This window comes from Petaurus breviceps, unplaced genomic scaffold, assembly GCF_028583685.1.
Source record: "Petaurus breviceps papuanus isolate PSGF00001 unplaced genomic scaffold, PetGlider_PUasm1.0 90994, whole genome shotgun sequence".
Classification (NCBI taxonomy): domain Eukaryota; kingdom Metazoa; phylum Chordata; class Mammalia; order Diprotodontia; family Petauridae; genus Petaurus; species Petaurus breviceps.
Window position 1 is genome coordinate 5,209,575 of NW_027187393.1, and position 9,847 is coordinate 5,219,421.

The 9,847-nt window shown below is 43.6% G+C and overlaps 1 protein-coding gene across 8 annotated transcripts in view; it reads left to right on the top strand.

The window, feature by feature from the left end:
* The window catches only part of CBFA2T2 (CBFA2/RUNX1 partner transcriptional co-repressor 2), a 178,804-nt gene that overhangs the window by 42,436 nt on the left and 126,521 nt on the right, over nt 1-9,847 (top strand). The window lies entirely within an intron of this gene.

The following is a 9,847-nucleotide window of genomic DNA, read 5'->3' on the forward strand; positions in this document are numbered from 1 at the left end:
TAGTGTTTAATAATAATAACAGCTGCATCAGTGTGACAGATTGTGCTTTACAGACGGAATTTATCTTAGCCTTGTGAAATGAGGACGTTTTACAGAGGGAGAAACTGAGACTCTTAGAGGAGGAAGCAGCTTTGGAGTCACAGTTATTAAGTGGCAGTGGAATTTGGGGTTTTTGATTTAAATCCCACTGTGCTGAAGATGCATCATTGAACCCCTGTTTCTTGGTTTTCTACTTTCTCCTCCCTTCCTCCAAACTGACGTCAGTAGATCATGGTTCAGAGTATCCATTAGCTTTCTCCTTCATCTGAACCCAAAGATTATGGGATTCTAGTTTTTCCCAGAAGGGTGGTGGTAGTAATTCAAGTTCTGGCTAAGGACTAGACTGCATCTTTTAGTTCCAGTCTGAATTTGAAACTTGAGTGTGGAGCCAGGGACAAGACCATTAAGTGCCCTGTGTGCTGCTCTTTCCCTCCCTCCCTTTTAAGCCCCCTCCCATCTCTACCTTTTGCCAAATGGGGATTCCATGCCCTCCTTTGGAAAGAGATCCAATTTTCTACCCCTTCTTAGGCAGATTGCTCCACCCAGTGGCCAGTATGGAAAAAAAGTCTGACCTACCACCTCTTTTATTTCCTCCTAGCTAGTTAATAAATTCATGATTTCCTTCTTTATTTTTTCTTTTTCTACTGCTAGTCCAGTTAATCCTTATTCAGGGAATCGTTTTCATATGTACTTATAAATTCCTTAACTTCTTTCCCTTTTCTTCCCTTGTTCAGTTCTTTTTTGCTGCTTTCTTTATTTTTCTTTTCTATTGATTTGTGACCTAAACTATGATTCTAATCATTGTTGACCAGTTTAAAAGTATCTATATCAAGGAAAGCCATATACTTGGAAGTGAAATTAGAAGTAATGAAGAGTAGCCAGAGGTCATTAACCTCTGAAAGTACCTAGAAATACCCTTCACAACGTGTACAGAAATTTCCATGTGTCTCTTGAGTATCGTAATTATAATAATAAAACCAGTTTTTCCTTTAGCACCAGCATTCATGAGTAATAAATTTTCTTAATTTTGTTCTATTTCATTTCAGTGCTAAGATTGCTGCTATTCATTGTAAATATAAGTCTTTGGGGTTTTATTGTTTGTAGATCGATGTATATTTTAATGAACTGGACTGGAAATTGTGAGCACTTTAATAACATGGTTTCTGGGGGAAAGTGGAATCTGAGTTAGGAAAAAGCCATGAACATGATACTATTAGATATATCACAACCAATTCCAAGTTGATCACTGCCTGCCCTTGGTGAGGTTTTCTGTTCTGTTCCTTCGTATCTTTTGATGGTGGCAGCTCTCTCCCACATCCTGTTCCCTTTATGCAGATGGGCTTGTTTAGAACACAATGCCAGGATCTCAAGTTTGATCTGTAATTGGGCCATAGTCATGAAGGAAAATGCTGCAGACCCAGTTTGAAATACCTGCCGTTGGTCCGATACTTCCCTCCAGGAATTCACATGCATACATGTTGTCTACCTGTGTCTATATTATACTGGGAAAGAGAAGAGTGGCAGAGTGCTCATTTGAGGAGTGAGTGCCGAGGTTTCTATTTTTATGTTTTCATTTCTGTTACAATTAAGTATTTTCACTGAATGATAGTTTTGCTTGTTTCAGTTCCTCATAGGACAGCAGCAAACTGAATTAGACTAAAGTCTGGCTTGAGAGGGTCCTGCTTTGTTTCTGGGATAGGGGATTGAGCCAAGTGAAATATATACTGTGTGTCTCAGAAGTCTTAGTGCAGTTTTTAGTTTATTAAACCCTTTTACCGGGTACAAAGATTATTGTCCTTAGGAGAGAAAACAGAAGTAAAAGAAGATATGAGTAGTTCTGCCTTCTCTTATGTCACATAGAACCATCCCACCCATCCCATGCAGTGGTTCTAGCCTTTCTCTGATTGTTCCATTTTAGTGAGTATGTGGGAGCTCTGCACACACACACACACACACACACTCTCTCTCTCTCTCTCTCTCTCACACACACACACACACACACACACACCCTTTTTGCTTAATTTAAACATCCTTTGCCATCCTCATCTCATGTAAAGCTTCAGGATTCCTGAGCCTATTTTTATAGACCCATACCATATTGTTATATTCATCTTCTGTTTCCTGACCTTTCTTCCAGAACTTTCTTGTAATTGTCTTTAAAAAATGTAAGTTGGGGGCGGCTAGGTGGTGTAGTGAATAGAACACCAGCCCTGAAGTCAGGAGGACCTGAGTTCAAATCCGGCCTCAGACAGTTGACACACTAGCTGTGTGACTTTGGGCAAGTCACTTAACCCCAGTTGCTGTCCAAAAAACAAAACAAAAAAAAATAAATGAAAAATGAAAGTTGGTTGGTCAGTTCTCTGTGTATCCATATCAGTCTCTTCAGACAACTCCTGTTTTTCTCCTCGTTGGGGTGGTTTCCATCTGTATCTTTAGAATTTCTCTTGAGAAGTTTCCCATTCCTCTAAAATTGACCTACTCTATACAATTTTAGTTCATGGGATCCTACCTGCCCTTCCTCTTTCAAATCTGCTTTCTCAAAATTTAGGGTGTGTAGCAGACAGTTCCCCAAGGAGGCAGTGGTCACTTTTTTCCAGCATTTTTATCATTACCCCAGACTCCAGTTTCTCCTTAATGAAATTCAGATCCAATGTAGATTTTCCCCTTGTTGGTTTCTCTGTTATTAAAATGTAAGCTCTTTGAGGAAAGAGGCTGTCTTTCTGCTTGAATTTGTATTCTCAACACCTAATACTAGTACATAGTAAGCATATTGATTTTGAGGCAGCCATTAAATATTTCTTAAGGACCTACTATGTGTCAAGCACTCTCTGTTAAGTGCTAGGGATACATTTTCGATAAAAGAGAGACAGTCTTTTCCATCAAGGAGCTTATGATCTGAAGGGGGAAGACACAAAAGGAAGATGAAGAGAGCGGGGTGGGCAGGGAGGGTACCTGCACAGGGACATGGTGCAGAACCCAAAGGAGTGGGAACAAGGGGGAGGGGCCATGTGGAAGGAGGGATTAGATTAGGCTTGTTCCATTTAGCCCCAGGGGACAGAATCAGAGACAGCAGGTGGAAGCTACAGAGGCAAATTTAGGCTTGAAATCAAGAAAGCCTCCCAACAATGACAGCTCTGAAAGTGGAATGGGCTACTTCCAGAGGTGGTGGGTTCTTCCTCCCTGGAAGTCTTCAAGCAGAAGTGGGATGGCCCTGGTGGGCTATGTTCCAGTAGGAATTCCTTTCCAGTGTGACTTGGCCTCTATGATCACTGAGGTCAGGTCTTTTCCAACTCTAAATTTCCATGATTCTGTTATTATTATCAGTTAAATAATAATGATGATGATGATGCAAGTCCATTTCTATAGCTCTTTGAGTTTTGTAAAACATGTTATACACATTTTCCAATTTGATCCTCACAATTCTTTTTTTTTTTTTAAGCAATTGGGGTTAAGTAACTTGCTCAAGGTTACACGGCCAGTCATTTCTGGGTGTGGTGCTGAGCATCTGAGCCCGGATTTGATCCCCAGGTCATCCTGACACTGGAGCCGGTGCTCCTACTGGCTGAGCCACCTGGCCGCCCCTAAGCAATTGGGGTTAAGTAACTTGCTCAAGGTTACACGGCCAGGTATTTCTGGGTGGATGCTAGATTCGATCCCCAGATCATCCCGATACTGGAGCCAGTGCTCTTTCTCACTGTGCTACCTGGCTGCCCCGATCCTCACAATTCTTTAAGTATTCTATCTCCATTTTTGCAGATGAGAAAACAGAGGCTGAAAGTTAAGTGACTGCCCAAGGTCTCAGAGCCAGGAAAGTGTCTGAGGCAGGATCTGAACCCAAGTCTGTATTGACTCCAAATCCATTGCTATTGCCATTGTATCATAATTGACTCTTACAATGTGATTCCAAGTTCTTGAGAGGTTAGGATGACTGACATGGCCAGCACATGAGACAATATGTGACAAGTATCACAGGAGGTACAAACAAGTACTATGAAATTCTTGAGGAGGGAACAGATTGTTTCTGTTTGGATCTAGGGAAGGCTTTACAATGAAGGTGGCCCTTGTAAGATGAGTAGGATTTCTACAGGTGGATCATCAATTTAGAACTGGAAGAGTTTCTGCAAGGTCACCGAGTCCAAACCCCTCCTTGTACAGATAAGTGAAAAGTGAAGGGATTTGTCCAGTGTCTCAGAAGTGCTATGCAGCAGAGTCAGGCTTTGAACCCAGACACTCAGACTCAAAATCCAAGACTTTTCTACTCTACCTCTTTGGAGAGGGTTTGCCGGGGAAGTCGTAGAAAGGAAGAACGGTCCACAAAAGAAGGGCTGAACAAAAGCAGAGGGATGGGGAAGAAAGCACGGAGCATATTCAGGGAAGTCCAGTTTGACTGGAGCATGCCATGCATATTGCTGCCATATATTCTCATCCTCATGTGTTTGGGGATTTTTAAAAGGCATTTTTGTAGGATTACTCCTACAGATTTTTTTTCCCTGATCTGTTGTAACTCCATTTTTGAAAGCATTCCCTTCCTGTTCCCTCTTCCTAGGATTCCACCCCCTCCCCATGATCTGTGGTCACACTGGCCCTGAGCCCTTCTGGGGCTGAATGTGAGCACAGCATCCCAGTGCCTCTGTGTGTGAGCAGGGATGGAAGGCATATGGGAGTGGTAGGAAGGGAGCCCTTGGAGTTCTGCATGCTTGGGTGGGCGAACTAAACTAATAGCTCCCAGCAGTTCTTTGAAATCAGACATTGTGGAGCCAAGAGTCTCGAGTTTGGAATGCCGCTGCCTGCTCCAAAGGTCTGTCTTTTATCCTCAAACCACCATTTGTTACAAGGCTAATGATCCAGTGGACCGGTTGACAACAAAGGACCCTGGTAAAGATCAAGTTTAAAAAAAAAAAGGAGAAAGAGAGAAAAGTTCAAAGGCAGGTAAAAACAGGACTTGACCATAGTCTTCTCTCTCCTCCCTCCCCCTTTCCCTCCTCCCCCTTTCCCTCCCCCGCCCCTTCCATGACCTACCCCTTGGCCATTTAAAAAGTACAGTTTTGGGAAAATTCAAACAGTCCTTCAGTATGAAGCCTGATGAATAAAATCAAGGAGCCAGGGGTGTCATTTCCTTTTTTCTTCTTCTTTTGAAGTTTATAGCACATTAGTGCTGGAAGGGCATCCAGCCCAACCCTCTCATTTTTCATATTAAGGATACTGAGGCCCAAAAAAGGGAAAGGACTTGGACTTGCTCAGCGCTGTACTGCAAGGGTGTCACAGGTGGAACCAGAGCCCAGGGGCTTCCATTCTTTGATGTGTCTGGGCTCCTGCTTCCTCTCCTCTTGTTGCCTGACACTCTCTCCATTCCGCTACCTTTCCCTTCTCTGCTGGAATTGGCCCAGGGGCCCAGCTGAATCTCCAGAGAGATGGTGGAATGAGCAAATGAAAGCCAAATAAGCTGGTCAGGGAGACTGTAGCTGGGATTGTTTGCCCTGGGTTAGGAAGCAAGAGATAGTGGGATGATGGGGAAGGAGGCTGGGGGTTTAGAACTGGTAGGGGTGTCCAAATTCCAACTCTGCTACATAGTACTTCTATGACATTGGGTGAGTCAGTTCCCATCTCTGGGCCTCTGTTTACTCTTCTTTAGATTTCAGGTTTTAGACTATGTGAGTCCTAAGAAGAGTCCAGTAGAATGTGAACTCCTTAAAGAGTGGGACTCTTTTTCAACATCTGATGCATATAGGGTAGGCATTTGATGAATGCTTATTCAGTTGACCAGAAGGTTCCTTCCCCCTCTGAATTCCAAATATTCATTCTCTCTCTCTCTGTCTCTCTGTCTCTCTGTCTCTCTGTCTCTGTCTCTCTCTCTCTCTCTCTCTCTCTCTCTGTCTCTGTCTCTCTGTCTCTCTCTCGCTCTCTCTCTCGCTCGCTCTCTCGTTCTCTCTCTCTCGAAGCAGTCAGGGTTAAGTGACTTGCTGTAATGGGAATGCAAATTTGGAAGATCTTCCCTGCCTACATTCTCTGAGCCAGGAGAAGGCTATTTAAGCCCTGATGTGTAGCTTTGTTTTGGGACTCACTTTGAGAAGTGTTCTGTGATTTGATCTGAATTCTGGGAAGCCGTTGTTGAGAGTCCCCCGGCTTTGAAAAACCCAGATGTGGAAACCCAGATGTTGACTGGGTATGGATGTAATGGTTGGACAGTTTGGAAATCTGTCTACTTGATCTGTTTCTGTCTTGATAATTCTGCCTGTATATTCTGAAGTTCGGGGTGCTGACTTTTTTCCCCTGAACAAGGTAAACGAAAAGGTCTGACTGATTAAAATAAGCTTGTTAACCCATTTTGAGTTGCTTTCCTTTATCAAAGCAGATCCAAGAACCTGTGCTAGCAGCCACCCTGGGAACACTGGGGTGCTTGCTGCTACACTTGCCCAGGGTCACACAGGTGGTAAGTCAAATGTCTGAGGGTGGATTTGAACTCAGCTCCTCCTGACTCCAGGGCTGGTGCTCTATTTACTGTTCCACCTAGCAGCTCCCCAAGTATTCTCTTGACTAGAGAGTTAAGGTCATTTCCAGCTCTTAGACTCATGATTTCCTGGATTTGCTTTACAGAACTTTTTTCATGCCCAGTTTTTCAGTACTACCTATTCTGAAGGTGAAATATACTTGGAAAACATTGAGTGAGTCACAACTTCTTGGACTTCCATTTCTTTATGTGTAAATTGAGGGAGTTTGACTCTAAAGTAACATCTGAGGTTCTGCCTCATCTTTTGGAAGAAAGATGCCAATAACATCCTTGACAGCTGGTATTCCAGCTTTTGCTTAAACACAACCAGGGAGGCAAACTTCCTTTCTCACAAAGATGCCCATTCCAGTTTCACTCTGTGTCTCTGAGAGCCTTTTCTATTTTCTAAGTGAACTAAAAGGGTGTGTGATAGAGAGAGAGCCCCCGACTCAGAGTCAGAAGACATAGATTTGAATCCTGACCCTGCTACTTGCACATGTGGGCTGGGTGAGTCACTTTCTTCTTCTGTAAAATGGAATCAGTAAGACTTGGCCAGAAAGTTAGTGTGCCATGGGGGAAAGGGGAGTAGAGGGAAGGGGAAATTGAGATCTAGTCTCAGAGTCAGGACAACCAGAGTTCAAATTCCACTTCGGACTCATGCTGGCTGGGTGACTCTGGCCAAATCGCTTGACTTCTCAAAGGCTAGGAGGTAGAGTAATTGCAGATCTGCATGGGAGTTTCCCCACTGGGAGCGCCTTGCCTTGATGAAATCACAGGTCTGCACTCCAAAACCCCCATTAAAAATCTTGCCTTGCCTCCCTGTCTGACCTTTGGTAAGGCAAGCACTTTGTAAACCTTAAAGCACTATCTAAATGTTGGCTGAGAGAGGCAGTTTTGCCTAGTGGTTAGATCACCAGACCCTGCTGTCAGGAAGTCCTGTGTTTAAGTTCTGCCCCAGACCTTGGTTCTGTGATCTTGTGTCATTCTCTTAACCTCTTCTCTTCAATTGTAAAATGAAGGGTTTGGACTAGATGACCTCCAGTGTCTTTCCCAGTTATAAACCTATGATCTCTTTTTTATAATAATAATAATTCTTTATCATTGTTTTAGATAGCTTGGCGGCAAAGTGGATAGAGTGCCAGGCCTGGAGTTGGTTCAAATCTGGCCTCAGACTCTCATTACCTTTGTGACCCTGTGTGACACTTTACCCTGTATGCCTCAGTTTCCTCCTCTGTAAAATGGGCTGGAAAAGGAAATGGCAAACCACTCCAGTATCTTTGTCAAGAAAACCCCAAATGGGCTCAGAGAGTCGGACACAACTAAATGACAACAACAAACTAGAAAGTACCATGTGTAAAGGCCAACCAGGAGTAAATGAAAAGTATTTAGCAGATGGGACTTTCCCACAGCCCCATGAGGGGGTAGGTCCATCCTTAGGCCCACAGTTTTTTAGTTGTGGATCTCCCAATCGGATCGTAGAATCACAGGCTCCAGGCCTGGAAGGGAACCTGAACCTTCCCTGAGTAGTCTGACTTGTGTGAATTCTCAGATGCTCCCAGGCTTAGGGGACAGACTATAAATAGCTGCTGTGGGTTAATAAGGTAATCATAGGAGTAGTCTGTTAACTGTTTCCTTGCCCTACTTTGCCCTTCAGACTTCTCTTCTTTGCCCTCCCTACTTCTCCCCTCCAAACAAACACTACCTATCTCCTGAAGCCGTCTTCTCTTTAAGGCCCTGCCATAGAATCATAGACTCTCTGAGCTGGCTTGGTACTTTAGCAGCCATCTAATCTAACCCTGGTCTGGTACAGAAGAAATCCATTCTCTAGCATCCCTGACAGGCAGTCATGAGACCTCTGCTTAAACACCGCCAGTGAGGGGCAACTCACTGCCTTACAAAATACCCATTCTAGTTTTTTCAATCAATTAGGAAGCTTTTGCATATATTAAACTATAATCTGCCTTCCCTCCACTCCCATCGGTTCTGCTCCTGTCCTCTGGGTCCAAGACCAAGGCCACTCTACTTTTACTCATTGCAGACTTTCAGATATTTGAGGACAGCAGTTATGTACACCTCCATCCCCTCAAGTCTGATCTTTAGGCTAGACATCCTCAACACTTTCAGAAGATCTTTCTGCAGATGGTTTTGAGTCTGTTTCCTATCCTGATCACTTTCTTCGGGGCTTGCCTCAAGTTATCAATACCCTTTTTAGATGGTGGTAGAAGTGGACACAGTACTTCATTCAAGACTGTTTCCTCTCTTACCCTGGATGTTGTGTGAAATGCTGTTGACTCGTGGAGCCTGAAGTCCACAAAGACCCCCAGATCTTTGTCACGTGAATTACTATTAAAATGGGTCTCATACATCATTCCATTGCCCACAATGTATTCCTTGGTGTTGGTTGTATATAGTAACTAGGTACTCAGCAGATACTTGGTTTATGCTCTTGGTTGAAATTTACATGGTACTTTCTAGTTTCAAAGAAAGCACTTTATATACATTATTTCCTTTTGCTTTGATGGTATAATTCCAGGCAGTATTGTTGATTGGCAGCTAGGTTATTTCCAAGGATGGTGGAAAATCATTTGTAAAAGAAAAGTGCGATGAAAATGGTAGTAATTTATTGCCCAGCTTGAATAAAGTTTGTTTGGGGGAAAAGTACAATTTATGACCAAGCTGTATATTAGCTGTTCTGTGTTTATAGCTCAGCCTTAAACCATGGTTTATCACCAACCCGACTGGTAAGGTCTTGCAGCAAATTTGACCTGGTGGGACTAAAACCATTTATTGCCACCGTGGCTCTTTGTCAGTTTTTTGACTCTCGTGACCCTGAGAAATGGTTCCAGACTTGGTTTGAGGCTGAGTGTTTCCATGTGGTTGGCCCTTAGACAAGTGAGCGCAGACAGCTGGATGGGAATAGTCTGGATCCTCAGAGCAGGAGAAAAACTCACCCCCACCCTCTCTTCCTGGAGCAGCCTTGTTTCAAGTTTCTTTACTCCTTGTTAGGTCAGAGCCCCTCAGAAGAGTTTGGTCCTCCTTGCCAGGAAAAGATATGTCTGGGTAGGGAGGGAGCAGGTATAAACAGAAGATTGTAAAAGCAGGTCAGCCAGTGCAGCCTGGTGGTGGCCACTTATGTGTGTGAGGACTGTGGAGAGTGTCCCCCAGTGAGTGGCTCAGCTAGAGCCCCTTGTGAAGGGGGAAACCTGTTTTATCTAAAGCATAATGCTTTACTCACCATATTCTTTGACAGCCAGAAACGTAAGAGATTTTAGCAAAATCTATTGCTTCAGGATGCCTTTGATGTGGATTCAGATATTCCAG